Below are 20,422 nucleotides of genomic sequence, written 5' to 3' on the forward strand. Positions count from 1 at the left end.
AGGACGGTTACACCGTGACAGACAGTGTGATAGCAGAGATGGCTGCTGTATGATTAAAGGAAGAATGGCATATACAGGATACATGTACTGGGCCATCATGTCCTGGGCAAGCAGAGTGGAAGGGTATAGATTTTCTGATATTAGTCAGAAGGACACACAATTTTACACTTGGGAATTGTTTACTTCAGGCATGTTCTGCCTAATATTTTCATATCCTCGTTACCATGGGCAACTGATATGGTGGACAAGAAGACTGCTGGGTGTGTGTGGTGTGTGGCACATATAGGGGATGCTACATAAGTGCTTGCTGTTATCACTTTATTCATTTTGTCAACTATAATGGGGCATAATGTGTTGAGGTGACTAATACCTACAGTGATAATATAATTGCAATGGGACTGTGATAAAGAGCAGTCCCAGAGCCTCTTTCTTCATGGAGCATCCTACGGAACAAGTTGAGAAACTTACCAGGGGAAGTCTTATGGATGGAGAGGATGAACTCATTTTTCCTGAGTGCATTAAGCAATTGTGAGAGCCAGTGTTGTACTAGGCCCATTCTCTACCCTGTCAATCTAATCACAGCCTTATGAACAAAAGTCCTGAGGTTCAGAGACATGGAAGAACTAAGACAGAATCTCCCATAATTCATTTTGTGGCCTGGAAGGATAATCCTGCTGTATTCACAGCAGCTTCGTATTTGGGAAAGAGAGGGGCTCATGGGAGCGAGAGTAGAAAGGTACCACCTGCCCAAGAATGTGCGAGCTCATCCTGAGCCAGAGCCAGAGCCAGAGAGCAAGAGCCCCAGAGTGTGGGCTAGCTAGTGACAAAGAAAATGACCAGAAGGGGATAGGTCTCAGAATGACTGTTCCTACATCCTCCTCCACTTTGTTATTCTCTACTGTGGTGATCAATCAGGTCAGTGGTGACCCCCTAAGTCCAGGTTTCAAGGCTAAAACATGCGATACTAGGGGCTACCCCCTTGCTGGAAGATGGAAGAGCCAGTCCCACAAGAATTGTTGAGTGGAGTCTTATAGGAGAAGAGGAAGACGAGGTGTTCCCACCAGGTCCTTCTCTTTCACCCAGGGCCCAGAGATGACAATGGAGATGTCCCCTCGTAGACTTTATTTATATTGCTATGATAGACTATGAGCAAAGACAACGGGGAAGGAAAGGGCTTATTGCATCTATCATTGTGGGTAGGCAGGGTAGGAACTTAAGCAGGGCAGGGATCTGAAGGTTAAAACTGAAGCAGATGCTGCAGAGGAACTCGGATCACTTGCTTGCTTCCCCTGCCTTGCTCAGTTTGCTTTCTTATTCTTCTGAGGGCCACTGGCCTAGGTCTGGCAATGACCACAGTGGAGTGGGTCTTTCTATATCAACAACAAATCAAGACAGCTCTGCCTCAGACCTGTCTACCTGCAATCTGACAGAGGGAGTTCCTAAAGTGAGGTTCCCTCTTCCTAGATAAGTCTAGATTCGTGTGACGTTGACTAAAAAAAGCAAGACATGTTCCATCCCTGTGTCTTCTAAAGTCCTCGCAGGGGATTCTAACTCAGCTCAGCCCATATTTCTAAGTTATACAGGATACATGGCTTCCTACCATGCAGACTTCACACAGACAGACACACACACACAGACACACACACACACACACACACACACACACACACACACACACACACCACACAAACGGGGTATGCCTCACGAGTATGGGGATTAGCAAACCCGGGGAGTGAGACTGAGGGAGGGCAAAGGGAGAAATCAAAGTGGACTTTCAGATAGGGTAGGCAAAGTAAGTGAGTGGCTGGGAGTTAGTACAGCCCCTCCCTGCCTCCTAACCCTTGTCTCTGCAGAAGCCAGGCTCTGCACAAAGGAAAACTTTAGACATCTTAGAAAGTTCTCCCTTTCCTTGCTTCCAACAACAGGGCCCAGTCTGTATAGGATTCTTGTGGAACGGCACAAAGGCCCAGGCATGGGGAGACATGTCCTTTGGGGAGTAGCAATGGAAGCAGGGAACATAGTAGGGAGCCAGACGTGAGGAGGAAGCCACAGCTGCAGTATCAGGTGCTCCTCTAGAAACTCAGCAGCTGGGCAGACACACCTACTGTCTGTCTATCAGTTGCATTATCAGCAGTGACAGAAGGCACTAGGCTTGTTCTCAGAGCCTCTTGCTCCCCACAACAAGACAACTTGCAGGCTGTACCATTTTCTCAAACACCCCTTCTCTCTGGGCCTCAAAGACAGGTGTGTGTGTGTGTGGGCGGGGGGGGGGTTGTCGTATAGACTAGAGATTAAGAGTGTACTTGTATGTATGAAGGAGAGAGAACATGTTTGATCTCCATCTTATGTATACAAGAAGAACAGTATGCTGGTGAGTGCCCCTGGGGTTAAGCTCGCGAGTGTGAGTGTGTGACAGATTTGCTGGGGGTGGGGTGGGACAAATCTCTGTGTGTGAATCTTGAGGGGGAAAACATTTGGCTTGGAAAACTGAGTCTTCCTTTGTCTCCACCATTATGTTTCTCCAGGGAGTGACAGGGTTGGATAGTGGGATCCTTTAAGAGCTCTCCTCAACCTCTGACCCCATCACGCGAATTTTACATTTCTGCACAAAGCGGGGCTTGCTCAGGAGTTTACATGTCTGTTCTGGAGCGGGTGAAAGCTGTCCCTGAGGTTTTGGCTGAGGGGGGTCTGATGGAGAGAGAGAGAGAGAGAGAGAGAGAGAGAGAGAGAGAGAGAGAGAGAGAGAGGGATGAAGGGAGAGAGAGGAAGAGAGAGAGAGAGGGAGGGAGGGAGGGAGGAAGGGAGAGAGAGAGAGAGGGAGAGAGGGAGGAAGAGAGAGCATAAGTGTGTGTATGTGTGTGTAGGTCAATTGTGGAAGGGTGATGGTGTTTGGTAGCCCCACCCCATGCCTCCTGCTGGGACTGCATTCATCATACACAGTATTTACTCAATGGAGAGTGGCCATGTCCTCAGTCGTGACTGGTTTCTCACTGCAGATGGCTTGTGACTGACCTCACACAATCACAGCCAATCTCCAGAGTTACACTGTGCACTCCTTTGTATGACTTCATCCTCAAGTCCATCACCGGGCACATAGTTGGCTCACGAGCACATGTTTAGAGAGACATTCACTGTACTGGCCAGTTGTTTGACCATAGTCTTCCGTTAGTGTGCTTTTTCCTCAAGCTATTTGAACAGGGAGACATAGACACTGGACAAGACCTGGCTGAAGTCTATTAGCAATCTTGGGCAGAGACACAATCTTAAATGCCTTTAGCAGTTCTGCAGCTAATCCAGGTGTGGGAAGCAGCAGAGGACAGGAGATGCGAGGGGCAGGGAGGAAGGTATTAGTACTCAGGAAGTAAAAGAGGAAAAAAAGGGAGCATGCAAGTTTATCAGCATTTTAAAAAAATAGGACTCCTGCATTTCCCGTTACATATTTGCTAGTGTTATATTTTCCTACCACCCAAAAGAATACAGCTGGCAAAGAAGGAGGAGAGAGAGCCCCTGGCTCTCCTTTGGGATGAAACAGACAAGGCCGTGCAAGGCATCCTTCCTCTGTTAAGTCCTGCGGACTTTAGCATCGCTCACTCACACAGGAAACCTTAGGGGTTAGACGTGGGCAGAGGAGTGGGACCATGGTACATTTTGTACCCAGACCTCGCCATTAGCTGTATGTGTGTGGGTGAGATCTAACCTTGGATGTGGGCCTCTTCCCTGGGAAAGTGGGGGAAATAATAACCTAAAATTAAGATGAAGTATTTTGCATGAGTAGTAGCCACCACATATTGCTTAACGTCATCATTACAGCAAATATGGATGACAGTTGCTACTATCATCTCCGTTGTTATGACTGATGGAACTAGGACCCAGAGATGCTAAATAACTTAATCAAGATCGCAGAGTGGTTTGGTCCATTGTGGACTTGTGCAGGGAGCACCTGAAACCAAGGCTGATGCGGGTAAGTGTTTTGCTGCTCAGTCACCATCCTTGTACGCTTTCAAAGAGGCCAGAGAACATCCGTTCAATGAAGCATATAACAGAACACCCACCTAACGGTGGTGGTGATTGCTCATGGCGCCGCTTAGCTACCCTCCTCTCTCCCTTGTTCTCTGAGCATTATCCATGCTGAAAGCTCTCAGAGAACTTTTTGGGGTGCTTATAAGAAGTTTCCACAGGATACAAAAGTCACGCTTCTTCCTAGCAGCATTCTGCAGTGCCAAGAACCATACGGAGCTGAAACAACGGCTCTTCTTCTAGGGAATCTCACCACAGACCATGATCTCAGGCCTTGGGGGGTCCCTCAAACTTCCGAACATCCATCCATTCATGGGTTGGGCCTTCAGGATTTTAAACTTAACCCTGTTCTTTCTGTATCTGAAAAGGCAGGGTTTTTTTTTTTTTTTCAATGATGAGAGGAGGTGATTTATGGAGGGGCCATTTGTCTTCATAATTAATTTATTAAATGATCATTGCTGCTTCTCCCCCCTTCATATTTGTCATCGCTGGAGTGGTAATTGGTGTTTGAAGCCTGTGCTGGCATGCCATCAAATGAGCCTGCTGTTCTGATCAAGCAAAGCAGCTTGGCAGCGGGGAGCCAGAGAAGCAGAGAGGAAGTTATAGGAAGCGCAGGCCATGGCAGTGAGCTCCCTAGGAAGGCAGGTACAACCCAAAGCTTCCAGGGTATCCAGAATGAAGACACCCCCCTCCCTCCTGCAGCATGGACTGAGGGTCTGTATTGAATCTGCTGATCTCCTTAGGCGAGCATCGGTTAAATATGTACACCGGGATGGTGGGCTAGCTCATCTTTACAGTGCATTAATTATTATCACCTCCAATGGCAATTAATAACAATTAGGGGTCTTGTAATAACATGAGCGCTGCATGTAGCTGCTATAAAAGCTGCAGGAAAGTGGGATGGATGGGCTTGGAATATCAGATCTGGGAGGATCAACTGTGCGATCTTAAAATAAGAAGATGAAGGAGGTTGTCAGGATTTACAGGATGAGCCATACATGGTCCAGGCAGCACCCTGTCTCTCAGGGCTAGGGAAGGAAATCGAGGCAGGGGGATATATGAGACCTACAAATAGACTTGGAGGCATATTGAAATGGGTCAAACTTGAATGTCCTAAGCTGGATCTACATTTTCCAATTCCAACCAGCCTCAGAAGATTGGCTTATTATACTTACCTATGCCTGGGAGCCATGCTCAGCTATGTCCTAGAGCACAGGAGTCAAGGAGAGGCCGAAGACAGTGTGCTTCCTTCCTAGGTCTACAGTGAAACATAAATGAGGGAGCATAGGCTATGTACTAAGCAAACTACTGTTCATCACTCAGTGGATTGCAGGCCTTTAGACAGACCCAAAGAAACAAGGGCGACTCTCTTCTAGGGGAGCAGACACTGACTTTCATGTATATTATGGCGTGTAAATACTGGGAGAGGTTCTTTGGGGCCCCATGGCAAGCTGCTCAGCCTCTCTGAAGTTCGGTTTCTTCAACAAGGGCTGAGAAGAACAATTGTGATCACATAAGCTTTTGTGAGGTGTCACTGGGAGGTTGAATGAAAGCACCCGGGGCATGATAGGCACCTGATAAACTGTGCTTTCTTGGTCCTTTTATCTTTTTAGTTCTCAAGACCAGAGGTCCATACAGCCAGTGGCCTCAATCCTTGGTTTACAGTAACAGGTCATAAGTCTTTATTGTGCCCAAAAGAACAAATTGGCTCATGGGCTTTGAATGTCAGAATGAGGGGGAAACTTGGTCACTTCCCAGTCACAGGACCTCCTAGTAACTGAAACCCTCAGACCTGAGTTCCCCATAGAAGAGAAGTGGGATTAACAAAAGGAAATAACACAAGCCAGGTGCCTCACTAAATCCTGGGACATGCAATGCTCTCAAGAAGAACCGTATGCATCCTGTGTTCAGATGACGATGTCTTCCTTCAATGCATTCATAGGCATTCCTTCAAAAAAGGTGTGTGTGTGTGTGTGTGTGTGTGTGTGTGTGTGTGTGTGTGTATCTGTGTGTCTGTATGTATACGCATGAGTGCAGGTGCTTTGGAGGCCATTAGGGCGTAAGATCCCATGATAGATGATGAGGAGGGAGCTTTTTCCTCCAGAAGGCAGGTTTGAAACACTCTAGACCACGAACAATCCTGGCTCTAGGAACTTTTTGCTTCTGAGATCCTTTGTTCCTGATGATCCCTCACCTCCCTCCTCTGCCTCTCCCTCTCTCCTCCATCTCTTGCTCCCTTTGTCTTATGTTCTATCTTAGTTAGGGTTACCATTGCTATGAAGAGATACCAAGACCATGTCACTTCTTAAATAACGAAAACTTTTAATTGGGCTGGCTTACAGTTTCAGAGGTTTAGTTCATTTTTGTCATGTGGGAAGCATGGCAGCTCCCAGGCAAGAATGGGGCTGGGCTGGACAAGGAGCCAAGAGTTGTACGTCTAGATCAGCAGGCATCAGGAAGACAGAGTGACACTGGGCCTGACTTGAGCACTAGAAACCTCAAAGCCCACCCTCAGTGACAAACAACAAGGCCACACCTCCTATGAGCATATGGGGGCCATTTTCATTCAAACCATCACGTGCTCTCTTTATCTTTTCCCTCTTTCCCATTCTCTTTCTATTCACAGGTCCAACCTTTTCCTTTGTGTTTGGCTTTCTGTCTCTATATTGTTTTGATGTCTCTATATTGTTCTTCATGTCAATCTTACTACCTCCTTATATGTCCTTCCTCCACCATCTCATTCACTAGGTTTACATTAGATAGCAATGGATTTAAATAAAAAAAAGAGAAAAGACACGGGTGTTATCTCTGCTTCTGTGGAGCCAAGGTCTCCTGGGAAATAGAGAAGCAAGCAAGCCTGCTGAGACAGGGAGGTGTGCCAATGGAGACTGATCAGCATCCAGGGGAAGCAGGGTTGGCCAGCCCCGCCTTGCAAAGCAGAGGGAAGTGAAAAGTTGAATCTTCAAGCTACACCTGAAGAGTGGAAAGGTGTTGTCCAAACAGGGATCTACAGGGAAAGGCGCACAAGCATCATCAAGTGTAGAGGCACTGGGATTATGAAGGGTTAAGCCAAGGGCTTCTGGATTACAGGAGTTGTAGGGGAAATCAGGGACCGGGGGAAGTTCCAGAGAAGACCTTATACTTACCTGGTTTTACACAGCTCAGCTCAGAACAAAACCCTACCTTTTGGATCTCATCACCAGTTTAAGAAACACAACCAAACCAAAATGCCGGCTCAGGGGGATTATTTTCCTAAATAAGGGCACCTACAGAGACACTGTCCTTTGACATTATAATCTTATGAAAGAAGTGACATTTATTAACAAATGTAGTATATAAATACCAAATATTTAGAAGAAAGGATAGCAGCTGAAAATAGACTATTTACATTTATATAAAGCCCAGTCTTCTATTTTTCCCCTTTGCCTTAAAACTCCGAGAACGCTAGGGTGGATCTGTTCCAGGCCAGCACTTCCTGGGGCAGTGTCCAAGGTTGCTGTATTTGTGGGGCAGCAAGGAACCAGTGAAAGTTTCTAAGAAAATGACTGGTCTCCTACTGCCTGCCTTCAAATATGAGGACTGTGAGACATTTGCCTTCTGCTTGCCATGTATTATGGATCATAAGTGCCAAATTTCTGCACTTAGTATTTATTAGTGAATGAGCATTCTCCCCATAGAAGAGGGTTGTAGTAGTTAAAACATGTAGGTATGGAGATATAGTGGCTACGAAGGCACTCGGAAGTGCAAAGACATGCGTGCAAGCTTACTAGTACCAGGGCATGGCAGTGAGGGAAGCCGCCCCACAGAGAACCACGCAGACATGAGCAGGCAGAATGAAACTTTCCTTGGCCTTAGGGCCTTGGAAGTGCGTGCTTACCAATGACACCAAAGCGGTACAATTTTGAGGATCCAGGTAAGGTCAGCTTGGGTGTCCAGTAAGGACAGACTTCCTGTTTACAGGTCTCCAACTTTTAATTGTGCCCTCACAGGGTTGAAGGGCCAGGCAGCTCCCTCAGCCTCTTCTGTAAGAGCGCCGATCCCGCTCATGAGTCCTCCACTCTTCTGATCTAACTGCTTCCAAACGACTTTGCCTTGAGAGATTAAAATTTCAGCACACAAATTTTCATTTTCTCCCTTTCCTTAATTTTATGTCCAACACAGAACTTTCGAGGGAACATAAACACTCAGATCGCCACATCTGACGCGATGAATAATCGTAGGTTTGAACCCGGCCGGTCACAGGTGCCTTAGTTAAACACCCTCTGTAGGTCCTGGAAGGCTGTATGCATTAGCTGCTTTTCTCGTTGCTGGGACCACACACATGTCAAGAAGCAGTGTAAGAAAGGATGGTTATTTTGTTGTACAGCTAACGTGAGATACAGTCTATCATGGCTAAGGTGGCCCTAGAATGGGACCAGAAGGCACCTGATCACATGACATCTGCATTCAGGGAGCAGAAAGTAAACAGAAAATGAGGCTGAGCCATAAGACCTCAAGGCCCATGCCCACTGGCCCGCTTTCTCCAGTGAGGAAATGTTGCTCCACAGTTTTTCCAAACAGCGCTTCCAACTAGGGGCCAAGTATTCTAACTCAGGAGCCTTTCAAACTACAACAAAGGTAGTTCCAGGTGAGGTCAGCATTTGGCTCAGGGACATCAATGACTATACCCAGTCACATGGAAGTTACCTGAGGCTGTTAAGGGCATCAGTAGAACAGGGAATAGGGAATGGGAATTCACTGCCCACTGCTTGATCCCTTGAGCTGGAACACTGATCTTCCCGTGGCCTTGGCACCCTGGTTCTTGGTCTTCAAGCTTTGACTGAGAATCTGTATCTCCTGAGGCCAATATTCTTGAGTCTTTGGACAGGAAACTGAATGACCCAAATTTAACTGTCAGCTCCCAGGGAATGCTTTAATGAGTCCCTCTGAATGCAGATAGATATTCACAGTCTCCTCTGTTCTATGGCCAATGGTGACCCGGAAAGAGTGCCTGATTTGGAGCAAGATAATTTGGTATTAGGTCCCAAAAAATCTGCCTAAGCTGTGTGTGACCTTGAGCAAGAAGCCAACTCCCTGAGTTTCAGGTTGTCCACTTGTACAAGGAGATAAAACAGCTCTTGCTTTGCCTGTCTCTTCAGGCATGTTTTAAGTTCAAAGTCAACACACTGACAGGTAGGGAAGCGTTTATAGAGTGTACTGTACTGCACAGGCATTAGCTATTAATTTTAGAGGTCAGACAGAAACCACAATTGGGGGCACAAGGGAGTGAGCAGCTCACATGCAGCCACTGAAGGCAACCCAGTGAGCTCCTGCCCACTTTCCCGTTTAACCTGTGACTGCACTCATCCATTCTGCCCTCCATCTTTTCCCTAGTCCATTTATCAGCCTGTTTACTGAGTGGTCACTCAGTATCAAGCAGCAGACTCAGAAAATACCAGAGTAAGGGAGATAGGATACAAGCTCTGGACCTAGGAAACTTGTTGTCTGCTGGGAGAGAGACTGGTAAGTCAAAACCCATAAAGCAGCTAACATTATTTGGTCATATATGAACTTTGTAACAGGCACTTGAAAATCTGAACGTGTGTGTGGATGCGCGTGTGTGTGCGTGCGTGTGTGTGTGTGTGTGTGTGTGTGTGTGTGTGTATGTATTCTACTGAGTACCGTGGAGCCTGTGTTATTATGAAATGTCTCCTGTCCTGACTCTCAAATTTTAAACCTGCATTTCTTATTTGTTTGGCACAGATTACAGTTTTTTTTCAGTATTTTATCTGGCATTTCTATCAAAGAAGCTTACCAAGTTTTATTTTTCTAATTTCCAGCTTTTACTATCTTTGTTCAATGTTTTCCAAGAGTCTTTGTGCCTTGGGGAGTTTCAGTTTTGTCTCAAAGCAGTAATTAAGTCTCCCACTTACATTGTGCGTACCGTGGGCCCAGTGCTGTTCTGGGCACCAAACGCATATTAACTTAATTAGCGCTCTATTTGATCTCTTCTCACTTGTCTCCTTGGCATTTTTCTGCTTTTGCTGAGTTCTTACAGTTCTTTCAAATTCCAGATCTTTGATTAAAAGCATAAATGTATAAAATGCATAAAATTATATAAGTAATTAAATCTCAGAGGCGCTTACAATTCTTATAAACCACTCTCTGCTCCATGTCACATTACACAAAAGTGACACATTCACTGTCAATATTGTAGAGGTTCTGAGTTTATTTAAGGGGAGATTATAGAGAATATGCCAGAAACACATACATTTCTTATAAATGGCCAGGAGCTATTTGTGCCCTGCCAGTATCAATATTTATAAACTGGTGTGCATCCCATGTGACCCTTGGCTGAAGCACTCATATGAAACCTTCCTCCTTAAATTAATGAGAGAAACAGAAGAATGGGTCTGTGTGCTCTAATGCTCCACGGAAGGAGGGAGGAGAGAGAAATGAGTGACAGGTGTCAAGGGAGGACTGTTCAGGGACTTAGGCAGCCTAAGCAAGAAAAAGAGAGCAAGTTTTGAACACATTATATTTGCTTGCTATGTCTGCTATGAAGAAAGACCACAGGCTGTGTGGCTTTAGCACAGATGTGTGTTTTCTTACAGCTCTGAAGGTTGGTAGTCCACCTTAAGATCAAATTGTTAGAGGGGATGATTTCTCCTGGGGCCTTTCTCCTTGGCATGGCAATGACCCCAGTCATTGTGTGTAAACAGAGACTGCACTTTTGTTTCCTGGCTGCCCATACCCAAACAATAACATGGAAACTATATTAAATACAACACTGTTTGGCCAATGGCTCAGGCATATTCCTAGCTAGCTCTTACATCTCAAATTAACCCATTTCTATTATTTTATATTTTACCATGAGGCTTGTGGTTTGTTACTGCACATCTTGCTTCTTGGGTGGCTACATGGAGTCTGCCTGATTCGGTCTTACCCCCCCCCCCACTGCATTCAGTTTAGTTTTCCTGCCTAACTATATTCTGCTCTGCCATAGATCAGAGCAGCTTCTTTATTAACCAATGGTAATAAAACATATTCACAGCATACAGAAGGGAATCTCCCATCTAGCGTGCTGTGTTCTTATCTGTCCTTCATGTGTGCACACTGCAATGCTTCCTGCAGCATCTGGATGTCTCCCCAAAAGACTGGACCAGAGCTCACCCCAAAACCTCGTTCTCATTACTTAATCAACACTTTAAAGGTCCCATCTCCATATACAGTCGTGTTCATGGGTACCAGAATTACAGCACCAGCATGATTTTGGAGGAAACAAAATTGAGGTCAGTATAAACATCTGTAAAATTCATTGCTAGCCCTCTCTTGATGGTCTCCTGAAGTCTTCAAGGAAAACTTAACTGGCAGACTCACATGGAACACTAGGTCTTCCTCGCAGTAATGGTATACTCTTCCTTCCCCCTTTCCCTGTCCCTTAGGCAAGAAACTCTCCAGCCTTCGGATCCTTGGCGCGGTGGGAAGGTAGACTGAACACAGCAAATGGCTGATGGTTGAGGCAAATATGGACTCTGCCAGAGCAAGCACCGAGAGCCAAGTAAACAGAATGCTGGCAGGAGATCAAGTTGAAGGAAAGACTGACCAAGGGTAAGCCCAGCGCGAGTGAACATACCCATACCCACATCCATGAGACATGGATGAGCCAACAAGGTTACCGGCCACAGCAGCAGCCCTGGAACAGGTTCTGGTGGTCAGAGCCTCAATATAGCAACCAGACAGTCCTGGTTTAAAGCCCAACGTGGTCAGTACTGGCTGGGTGACTTAGGCCAAGTCACTTACCTACTCTGAATCGCAACTGGCTATCTGCAAAGCCGGCTTCTGAGAACACATCTTTAGCTGTGTGTGTGGGAACTCATGCCTAGAGAGCACAGATGATGTGGTACAGAGCAAGTGGTTGACTTATTATAGAAACTGCCACAATCAGCTGCAAATTTTTTGGGATGCTGCCTACTCCTTTAGGCCTTAGCTTTTCAAGATACTTCAAGGTCATCCCTGCACTGCCAAGGGCCTGCATGGATCTTCAGACGTGGGTCTTGCCCAAGGGGAAGCCTTTTAGATCCACTGCAGCTCAGAGAAACTGTCACAGCATTATAAAACTTGGACTTTTTTTCCCTCTCTTGAAAAAAAAAAAATTACATTAGTGCTCCTTGGAGTTCAAATGAAATGCATTCCCATGGTAATACTCAGAGCTTAATGTTCATAACATTTCAGAATAAAAAAAATCAGTTCTGTATTTACTTTGTGCTTATTAAACAGAAAAAAAGATGAAGGAAGCAAACAGAGGAAAGACAACCAAGATTATTTCCAATTTCCCAAGCTATCCCTTCCTCCTGGATGCCATGATAATGGCATAGCAGAGTCAGGCGGTGCACGAGCTCACGGGGGGTTGTGGGGGGAAAGTCACTTACTTTTGTCACCTGAATGCTTCATTAATAAGACAACAAACAGCCAAGGAGCCAATGTCAGGGAAACAGATTCCGGATTTCAGTTGTCTTGAGCCGTGTTTAGCCCTGTAGGTTTACAGTGCCTGAGGACACCTTGAGAGGTCATTGGCACCCCGCGTCAATTTTAAAAGCCCTTGTCTTGATGCTTTTTGAGAATGACGGAAGAGGAAATTTTATAACCTACCTCAAGAGCTCATTCAGGTATTTGACAACCCTCACCTCGGGAAAACTGTCTCTTCGTGCTAACCTAAGTGATGATTTCTGCTGAGAAAAAAAAATAAGGTCATTTCTTTAACCTCAGGGTAGCTACCTTGGGGTTTGTCTATAAAAGGGAGAGGATGCCACGTTAAGTGGGAGACGATAAAATCACTCTCTTCAGAATCCAAAGACTTGAGATCAAATCTCAGCGTTGGCCTTTTTTGCAAGATTTCTGCTCTTAAGTCAATTGCTTTACTTACCTTAGTGCCATTTTCCCCTGAAAAATGGAGGCCTGAACTCAAACCATGCTGGATCATCCACTGAGTAGGAAAGAGAGGTAGGGCCAGGCTGTAGTGTTACGTGCGCTCCACTGTTTGCGTGCACAGTCTTATTCACAGATTTGCTCCTGTGACTTAAGAAAAATCTAAGATTTGAGCCACTGTATGTGAGCAAGGTCAATAATTTAATTTTTAAAAAGATGGAGAAAGAAAAATTGACATATAGTTTACACTTCTAGACAGGTCCAGCTCTACAGAATACATTCCCAGTGAATGTATATTTATCACCCAAGTACAAAGAGTCTCTGAAGAAAGAGACTGTGATTGTGACAGTATGGAAATAGACACAGAACCCCCTGCCTCGGAATCATAAGTATTCAAGTTAAAAATATGACCATCTACACACATGTTTGGTGTAGCTACGAGGGAATCCTACAAACAGTGACCATGACACTGAGTAAGGAATTTGCCAAGACACAAAGAGGATGGGTTAGAAGCCCAAAGCATCAAAGCCCCAAGAGTCTGGAACAGGTTATTTCCTTCCCAGCTCCACTTAGCCAGGACCCAGGTCTTGGGAAATTGAGATCAGCACCAGGAGAGATGGAAACCATTTGTCATGGAGGTACAACGGAGTGATGCCCAGCATGGCTTCATTGCGGGCTTCTGAGGGACCATCAGCCTGCAGCGAGTAGCATGTGATTGTGTGGCATAGGGATTTGGGGGACTGGGGACCTACTATAGCTAAACTTCGAAAGTTGTGTAAGGCTGAAGGATAACGGAGTCTCTGAAGAACCTAACAGGACACATGAAGGGTTGTTCGACTAGATGTCTACGGAGTTGCTGCAGAGCTGACTGTGGAATTAGCACACACTACTTAACTAGTCTGTGGCTCCACTTTCTCATCTGTGTAATGTTATCAGAAACAGAGTGGGATGAACCAATATGGGGTTGAGAGAAAGAAGCAATTTATACATATAATCGATTTGAAATAATTCCTAGGATGTGGTAAGAACTCAGAAAGCTACATGTTTCTAAAACAACATTATTGGTAGAATCACTGTTTTAAACTGAAGACCTTCCTAGCACACCATGGAGGGAAAGAATCACAGAGTGGGAATTTATAAGTTATAGCACCGAACTTTTATTTCAAGTACAGAAGCCTATCTATGTAATATGAACAATTAACCTAAAATGATAATTTTTAAAATTTAATAAAAGTGTAAAATCTTTTTCTAATATAAATTGATAGGTGATAAATTACTAAAACAAAATGTTAGGTGTTCTAATATAGATTGGTAGATAACTTACTAAAACAAAAATGTTGCTTAAAAGCCAGAAAGGAAAACCTCTTTTGGGGTGTTTGCGATCAAGTGGTCTTTGTGCTAACACAGAAGCAGGACTAACCACAGCTAAAGAGATTTCCATTGCCCTTTGACCTCAAAGGAAAAGAGGCAGTGACTGAGCATCCTGGAGGGAGTTTCAACTACAGGATCTGGGACCGGGATGCAGGGGCAGTTGGATACCACCCTTAAGTTTACCAGTTCAGCCAGGGAATCCAGGGTGAAAGAGACAGACAAGCAGAGGACAGGTGAGAGGGCAGACTGTTGTGAGGGTCAGGAAGACAAAGAACACACAGGAGGACTGCATGTTCAGTAAGAGGAAGCTAAGAGATTATGGCCACAATCCAAGTCAAGAAACAGCAATACAAGTGTGTTCTTCGGAAGTGTGGGGTTGCAGAGCAAAGAAAGAGTTAAAAGAACGAGAATGTGGAGCTGGGCATGCTCAAGGGGGCTGGGGACTTCCACTCCTCAATAGGCATTGCAGTGCTATTTGTTTCCAATGTAGTAAATAGATTTTTTAATAACAATTTTAAACCAAATAGAATGTCCTCAATTAAACAGCAGTTCTTATTATGCTATATTAGATAAGACTAAAGATATGATCAAAATGGGAAAGGTTAGTAATGAGATTTTTCCTAAAGCAGATGGCAATTACCCATAAATGTGTCTTATCTGTATGCTCTACAGTTAAACATATTGTTGCCTGAGCTCAACTCAAAGCTGTGGGCGAAGTTATGTCAAGATCTGGTTCCCAGTCAGACTCTGTCTGCTTTAATTGTGGCTGCAGCTAAAGGGTAGGGCTGAGAGCTTCAACTGGTGTCTAGCACCTGTGGGACTATGAAGACGGGGGAAAAAAGTAGCTGTCCCTTCTCCCTATTCAGCATTCTCAAGCTTCATCATACGTGAGAATCCTCTGGGGCCTTTGAAAAAGAAAGCTGCCAGGTGGTGGTGGCACATGCCTTTAATCCCAGCACTTGGGAGGCAGGATCTCTGTGAGTCTGAGGCCAGCTTGGTCTACAGAAACAAGTTCCAGGACAGGCTCAATATCTACAGCAAAACCCTGTCTTGAAATAAACAAAACAAAACAAAACAAAACAAAACAAAAAAAAAAAAAACCACAAAGAGCTACCCCTAGTTACTGGTTGAGCGGGTCAAAGGTAGAGTGTGGTATGTTGGAAATGTCAAAAGTGCAGAGGTAAGGTTGATGGTGCTGATCCTGTTCCAGGAACACACTTTGAAAATCTCTAGTCTAATGTGTGGCAGAGATGCAGGCAACGAGGTCAGGATCCAGGCAGCAGGGCATGCTGAAGGGAGAACCCTTAACTGGGCAAGGTAGTTTGAATGAGCTCTGGGCTGAGGAAAGGAACATTGTGAGGAATCAATGTACCCTATATCTTTCCTCCACTGGCATTGTAAAATATCTTAATACTCTCCCTCTCTCAGGCCAACAACCTCTACTTTAAAGAAATGTCTGGTTATCACAATTCTAATAAGATGTGCCCAGAATTTGGGTCCACTGATGAAAGTCTGAAAAATAGATTCAATTATCCCTCTCTACTCCTGAATGTAAGCAAGGCCATTAGAGGTAGGAGGAGAGACTGAGCAAAACACACACACACACACACACACACACACACACACACACACACACACACATCTTTCTAGGTACCTTGGAAGAAAAAGAACAATTACAAAGAGGCTGATTTAACCTGGAAGGGACTGTACAATCTTTTGAAAATAATGACATCATGTAATGTTTGTCAATAGTTTAAATGAACATATCAATTTGCCTTGTCAGCCCAGACTTTGTTTCGTGGTACCTACCGATATCAGAATACAAACTACCAAGATAAGGTTGTGCCAGGGATGCCACGTCCTGAACTTTGGACTTAACTTAGGTAGTTTGTGCTCAACGACAGGCAAGTAGAAGGTCCTAGGTTCAAGACCTGGCTCTTCAAGAGAGAAGAACACCAGCACGGGACACCCAGACTTCTGGGTCAGCTGGGTGTTTCCTGAAACACTGTCCTCTCAGAGGCTCAGTGATCTTATCTTTGAAATTAGGAGGAGAATGACATATGACTTCATGGTGTTACAGTACCTGGCACATTTCTATATGCTGAAGAAATGTGGGCTATCATCATAGAATAGAAACTTGCTCTTTGAAGTCAGATTAGAGTTCACATCTAGGCTTTCACTCAATTACAATTCCCTTGGCCAGGCAGCTGTACCATTCTAAGTCACATTGTGTTAAAATTGGGATAATAACATATAATCTTTTAGGATTACTCTAAGGATTAAACAGAAACAAGTTTGCATATCCCGCTACTGACATTAAGCTCCCAACAAATGAACTCACAACTGCATCCATGAAATATAGCCCTTAGAAGTCTTGCTGCCCTCATCTGTCAAGTTACAATACCCATCTTGGTGGGTTTGAGGCAAAGATAGGGTAGAGAATATGAAAGAAAGTTCTGTTCACTGTCTCTATAACTATTTGTTGTGCATCTGTTCATGTAGCAGTAAGATACTTGTAAACAAGAAAGGCATAAACTCCTGCTTTTGACTCCTTGCAATGGAGTGGAGACAATGAGTAACGTAATACATACATAATGCCTGGTAACAGCAATGTTTTAGAGACAACAGAGATAGGCACACTGGACAGGCCTGGGGAGGGGCAAAGGTGCTGTGTAGGAGGAGGTCAAGGAGAAGACAGTCAACAAATGCCACTTGGGGCAGACCCCAGAAGGACAGGTATAAACCATGTATGTGTCCAGGTGGAGGCTTGGTCAGTGCAGCATTTCTGGGATGGGAGTGTGTTGGAGATGTGCCAGGAACCATATGGAGCCCAGTTTGGTTGGAACAGTGAAGGATGATGAGGACAAGAGCTATGGGTTATATAGGAATCTGGGCTGAATCATGTCCTCGCCCAAGTTCCCCTTTATAACAGATCGATTTACTAAAATATTTGTTCATGTCTTTATTGCAGGGGGTTCTGTGTATATGTATGGGACCTGTATGTGGGTACCCACAGAGGCCAGCAGAGAGCATTGGATCCCCTGATACTCATTTTCAGGCAGTTGTTAGTTGTCTGATGTGGGTGACAAGAAGAAGTTCCCTGAAAGAGCAGGAAGTTCCCTTAACCTCTGAACCACCTCTCCAGCCCAACTACCAAACTCTTACGTAGGAGCCCCTAGCCCCAATATTATAGCTTTTAGAAATTGGTACCTAGAAAAGCAGTAGGGTTAGCTGAGGTTATAGGGTGGCATCGTGATTCCATAGGATTGGTGTCTAAGAAAAGGATTGGATACCACAGTATGCTGCTCTCTTTCAGAGTGTGCACAGAGGAAACACCATATGAGGACAGAGAGGGGGCAGTTGGCTATAATTCAGGAAAGAAGGCACTTTGAACTTCTTTCCAGAACCGTGACAAATGGATGTCTGAAGTGATATTTTGTTTGTGTTTTAACAAATAAAGTTTGCCTGAAGATCAGAGTGCAGAGCTAAGACACTAGAGGCCAGGCAGTGGTGGCACACACCTTTAATCCCTTTAATCCCAGGACTTGGGAGACAGAGGCAGGGGGATCTCTGTTAGTTCAAGGCCACCCTGGGCTACATGAAATTGATCCAGTTTAAAAGAGAAACAGAGTTCACACAAAGGTGATCCCAGCACCTGGTATCCCACGCCTTTAATCCCAGCACTAGGGAGGTGGAGACAGGAGTGATATGGCTGGGCGGAGAGAGGAAGATAAGGCAGAAGGAGACAGAAGCTCAGTGCAGTCTGAGGAGCAGTCTGAAGCAGTTATTCTGAGGACAGGATCACCCCTTTGGTCTGAGCATTGGTAGAGGTAAGAACTCTCTAGTGGCTGGACACACTGCTTCTCTGATCTTTTACTTTTTAATTCCCTGTTAGCTGACTTGGAGTTTTTATTATTAAGACCAATTGGAATCTGTGCTACAGATGTCTATTGGTTACAGCATCAGTCAAGAACAGCGGTTCTCAACCTGTGGGTCGCCACCCCTTTGTGAGTCGCCTATCGGATCTCCTGAGACTCAGATATTTACATTACAATACATAAGAGTAGTAAAACTACAGTTACAAAGTAGCCATGGAATAATTTTGTGGTTGGGGTCACCACAACACTGAGGAATTGTATTGAAGGGTCCCAGCATTTGGAAGGTTAAGAATCACTGGTCTAGAGTATTATCTCTTAACAGCCTGAAAAAGCAGTATAATGTGCACATAAGGACTTCAAGAGAGACTTGAAGAGCATCCGAAAGATACCTTGATTTTTATGTTTAAAACATGGGGCAATGTTGAAAGCTAAGCAATCATGGGTTAGTATTATTATAACCCAGACAGGCCGTGATGCCACAAGGCAATGGCGGCATGATGAGGAGTGACTGGATTCTGAATTTCTGAATGCAGCTGGAAGATAGAACTGACAGAGTATGCTTGGGGTGAGATCTATGGTTATAACCAGAGGTGGACCACCCAAGCTTTCTGGCTGAGTGCCTTGAAAACTGGAGTTGCCATTCATGAAGATGGGGGAGGCTGTAAAAATAAAATGTGGAGTGGATAATCACAAGTCTGGCTGGGGAGTTTTGAAACTTGACCTTCTAGTACGTGCCCAGTAGAGATGTTTGAGGATGCAGATGGAGTCTTGAGTTCAATATGGATGGACAGAAGAACGTGGAACTCATTGGCATGTCATCAGCAATTGTACAGGATGATCAAATTTCCATGCAATCAACAGCCGCCTATCTGTCAGCACATGAATAAACCAGCTGAGGCCTTTGCATAGCTCCAACAAGCAGCTTCTTCCCAGCACTCCCACGAAGAGTCTCTTTCCTCTTTGTGCTTTACTAATAATACGCTTTGCCATTTTAAAATGAGAGGAGACACCATCTCTCAGCAATCGCATCTATTTTCCTCTTTCCATAGCATAGTACAGGGTTATCCCATTTGCCGAATCTATTGATGGGCTTACTGAACAGATACTTTACACTTCACTATGTGTGGGCTGCTGTGTTAATGACTGAAGACACAATAGAAAAGATGCATTTCTCAGTTTTCAGAGATCCATGCGTAACGATAGAGGCACATACGTGTAAATGGAGTCATGGTATCCCAGCAGCAAGGGGAGGCCCAATCCAACCTTCTTGAGCCAGCAAACTCTTCAAAGAGCAAATGCCCATCTCCTTCTAAGGGGTGGGGTGATGGTGGGTGAGATGTGTAGAGACAGCTGGGATTCATCTCAGAGCTAAAGGGCATCTTGAGTTGTAAACTGGGACCACAAAGCAGGCTAGTTGATGGGCTAACAGGGAATATAGGATTCACAAAGACACAGTGCTGGGACCAAGACCTCTTCTGATCTCTGTGGGTACCCACATACAGGTGCCATACATGCACACACAAGCACAGACACACAGATACATACCCACAGAGATACTCATACTCACATATAAACTCAGAACTTAAATCTATTATAAAACAGAACTTGTGGGAGGATATGATTCAGTAAAAATTCCTATGTGATCCACATGATCACGTGCCCAGTCCTTGGCATATGTAGGTCTTCAAAAATCATAAAGGAACAAGAATGAACTTCTACCTTGGTGAGAAAGTCAGGTAGAAGGGAACAATGAATGGTCTTGTTAAAGGTGGTAGTTATAAATTAGTGTCACAGGCTACAGGCTGTCTTAATTTCTATAATATCCAATATGAGGAAATATATATACAGTTTTATTTATATATATATATATATGTTCCAAGCCAAAGCACCCATATATAAATAAAAGTAGACATATAAACACACATAGTTATATGTTTATGTTTATACATGTTTATTCACATATGTATATATGTATGTTTATATATGTATACACATATACATATATTCATTTCAGATATAATTGAGAAGAGTTAAATCTGGCAAAAAAGCCAATCTTCAAAAAAAAAAAAAAACCTCCAGAAATGAGCGTAGGTCAAACCTCATCATAGCCCACTTATTTAATAAATTATTATTCAGTCATTTAGAATGCTTATTGCTGAGGTATTCAGTAACACTGATGAATGCTTTTAAGGGAAAGAAACCAGAACATATATTCATATATCCTTCTTATGGCACCAATATAAAATGAA

This window comes from Arvicola amphibius, chromosome 6, assembly GCF_903992535.2.
Source record: "Arvicola amphibius chromosome 6, mArvAmp1.2, whole genome shotgun sequence".
Taxonomy (NCBI): Eukaryota; Metazoa; Chordata; class Mammalia; order Rodentia; family Cricetidae; genus Arvicola; species Arvicola amphibius.